Source organism: Meriones unguiculatus (genome assembly GCF_030254825.1).
Source record: "Meriones unguiculatus strain TT.TT164.6M chromosome 13 unlocalized genomic scaffold, Bangor_MerUng_6.1 Chr13_unordered_Scaffold_37, whole genome shotgun sequence".
Classification (NCBI taxonomy): Eukaryota; Metazoa; Chordata; class Mammalia; order Rodentia; family Muridae; genus Meriones; species Meriones unguiculatus.
The window spans coordinates 2,878,291-2,882,065 of record NW_026843647.1 but is presented as its reverse complement, the minus strand read 5'-3'; positions in this window follow the sequence as shown (position 1 = coordinate 2,882,065).

Below are 3,775 nucleotides of genomic sequence, written 5' to 3'. Positions count from 1 at the left end.
AAACAGGAATCATCCACACACATACGAGCCTTGATGATCACCTTCAAATAGGGTATCATTAAGAAGACTGTTGAACAAGTAAATTTAACTTTAAATTCTATCAAAGACAGATGAACAAAAAATAAATTCTGAATGTATAGTGTACTATGTAATCTTGAGTATTATGGAAAGCAATAATATTTAACATAGACATTGTCACGGTTTCTGAACATGGTCTACCAGAGATGTGATATTAGGTAAGTTTGTATAAGCCTTCTCTAGATAACAGAGTACCTAAGCAACAGTTCTATAATATGAGTAGGAATTAGGTAACAAAATATTGAACATCATAATTTGAAACATTAACCTGTTTAATTTGTTAAATATGGAATTAAATCACGCTAGGGGCATGATTCAGCAAGTATAAGCATGTGCTTCTCATACAGGGTTCCTGAGTTTGGTTGTCAGCACACATATGGTGGCTCACAACTGTCTTAATTTCAGCTCCATGGAATGTGACACACTCTTTTGCTTTCTGCAGGAGTCAGATATGTACTTTGTGTACATGTATACATACTCGTAGGCAATAAACAAAAACAAAAATAACACATATGTAGGGGGCCTGAAGTGGCTCAGTGTTTAGAAGTACTTTGGGCTATTTAAAGACCCACAATTCCTGTTATCTAGATAAAAGCTTACAACTATCTGTAACTCTACTCTGGGCAGTACCGTCTTCTGGCCTCCAGAGGCACCAGACACATTTGTAGTGAACATTGTACCAGATAGTGTTCATATCAAAGCTGAAAGTCAAATGTTGTGACAGAAAACAAACCAACGAGAAATGAAGGCAGGTAGTGGGTCTCTTTTCAGTTTCCTGAATTATAACTGACATAAAGTTTGCACATATTTATTGTACATTTTTAAATGAATCTGGAGTTTTGCATAAACTCCTAATAATATTATCTCATTGTAATCTCATATACATGTATACCAATTTACCAAATTGAAATACACTCATATTCATTGTGTGGCATCAGAAAAGACATATCTTAAGACATATGAATCCACTGATTTTCTCTAAAAAAATTATATTTTCTAATTAGAAATATTTTGCTGGTGCTGGGGAAAGTTACAGGGCCTTGTTTACTCTAAGAACATGCTCCACATGTTCCATACCTTAGATATTTCTCTTTGTGTTCAGTAGCTCTTGTATTACTTTCATGGGGAGAACTTTTCATCTCACTAAAACAAGTGTGGGGGGACACCTAAACAAACTAAGCCTCTTCAAAAACAAAGCTATGTTAGAGAAAGAGAGGAGAGAGAGAGAGAGAGAGAGAGAGAGAGAGAGAGAGAGAGAGAGAGAGAGAGAGAGAGAATGGATTTCTCTTAAAGGTCATCAAACAGTAATTTGTATGGGCCACTCATATCAAATGATGTCTCTCTTCAGCTGCATCCATTTCTGAGTAAAATTAAAGTGACAAATGCTGCTGGAGATGAAATAAGCTTCGACGAGAACAAGAAAATTATGGAAACGTATGATATACAAAATTTTGTGGAACATACTCAGCACATTTCATTACTAGTTAAAGTGGGAGAGTTTGTCTTCAAGAGTCCACAAGATCAAGGCTTTTTCATCAATGAAGTTCTGATTAAATGGCCAAGCAACTTCAATCAGGTCTGGAAGTTTTCAATATTTAATTTGTAGAGAATATTTGTAAAGGATTACTAAAATTAATTGTGTGATGTCTTTTAGATATTTTTAAATAAATGTTTTTAAATTTCAGTTCACTTTCTTTACATCCCCCAAAATGGTTCCTCTTGCCTCACCTCTCAGCTTCCCCTCTCCTCCTTTTCCTCTCTCCTACTCTCTTTCCCCCAGAAAAAAAAATGACCTCCCCTCCCACCATATCAACCCTCTCCAACACATCAAGTCACATCATAACTGACCATATCTCATCCACTGAGGCCAGTTCAAGCCAGCCTGCCAGGGGAAAGTGCTCCAAAATGAGGCAATAGAGTTCATGTTTGAAACAGCCTCTGCCCCTCCAACTACATTTGCCAGGCTACAAATATGAAGAACAAACTACTCATTGGCCAACTATGTGCAGAGGGCCAATGCCCAGACCATACATGCTCCTTAGTTGATGTATCAGTCTCTGTAAACCCCCATGATTCTTAGTTAGTTGTCTCTGTTAGTCTTATTTTGGAGTTCCTGTCCCTTCCAGGGCCTTCCAACACTTCCACAAAATGGATAGAACTCTACCCCATGCTTGTCCCAGTATCATCAACCAACTACAGGGTGGAGCCTCCCAGAAACCTGTTCTGTAAGACTCTCTACTGTTGTGGTGTGTCTCAGGCTGGGTCAATTATTATTTGGAGTTTTCCCTCAATTTTTATTCCTGCACTTCCTGTAGGCAGGGTAAGTTTTGGATCAAAGGTTTTGTTAATGGGTTGATTTCCCCTCACTCCACTAGTCCTGCCTGGCCAAGAGGTGGTCACTTCAGGCTTCACGTCTCTCCGTGTTAGGGGTCTCAGTTATAGGAACACCCACATCCTTCCACCGACCTCCATCTTGACAAATATATTACCTTAGTTTCCCTTCTTGTTCCCAGCCCTAGAACCTCCCACTGACATTGTCCCTACATCTGATCCCAACTCTTGTTTCTCTCCCAATTACATCTCTTATCCAGTCCCTCCTCTTTATCCACTTCTGCTGTCTAATCTATGTCCCCTTCTGAGTGACATTCCAGCACTCTCCCTTAGACCTTCCTTCTTACTTATCTTCTTCGTGTCTGTGGATTGTTGCCGGAGCCCGCCAGCAGAGTTGAACGGTTCTTGAGTTGGGAGTGAGGATTAAAATTAAAAAACTAACACACAACACACATGGGCCTTTTCCAAGAGGCTCCAGTGGAGATATTAGACTCGACCAGCCAGCAGCCTGACTTTATTGCAGAGAGCTTTTAAGCCAGAGTAAAAACAGCTCAGAAAAATGGGTTAAATTTATGAGGAGGTGAAACAATAGGTGTGATTTTGAAAAGCTCTCCCACCTGCTGTCACAAACAAAGGGAGATGGACTTGCAAATTCTTCCCTGGCTTCAGTGAAGGCCTGGTAAAAGCAGTCTTCCTGTTGAGATTTAAATATCAAAGCAGCTACCAGAGCAATGGCTTCCAACAGATCGTGGTAGGTTTATCCTGTACGATAGGTCTAATATCCTCTTGTAAGTGAATATATACCACATGTGTCTTTCTGCTTCTGGATTACCTCACTCAGGATGATCTGTTCTAGTTCCCACCATTTGCCTGCAAATTTCATGATTTCCTTGTTTTTAACAGCTGTGTACAGTTCCATCGTGTAAATGTAGCACAATCTCTTTACCCACTCTTTGGCTGAGGGACATCTAAATTGTTTCCAGTTTCTTGTTATTAAAAATATACCCTGTATAAACATAGCTGAGCAAATGTCCTTGTTGTATGGTAGAGCATATTTTGGGTAAATGCCCAGGAGTAGTATATCAGGGTCTTGAGGTAGAACTATTCCCAGTTTTCTGAGAAATTGCCCGCTTGATTTCCAGAGAGGTGTGTAAATTTCCACACCCATCAGCAACGCAGGAGTGTTCCCCTTTCTCCACATCCTTGCCAGCATGTGTTATCACATGAGTTTTTGATCTTAGCCATTCTGACAGGAGTAAAATTGAATCTTAAAGTCATTTTGATTTGCAATTCTCTGATGGGTAAAGACATTGAGAATTTAAGTGCTCCTCAGCCATTTGTGATTCCTGCTGTGAATTCTCAGTTT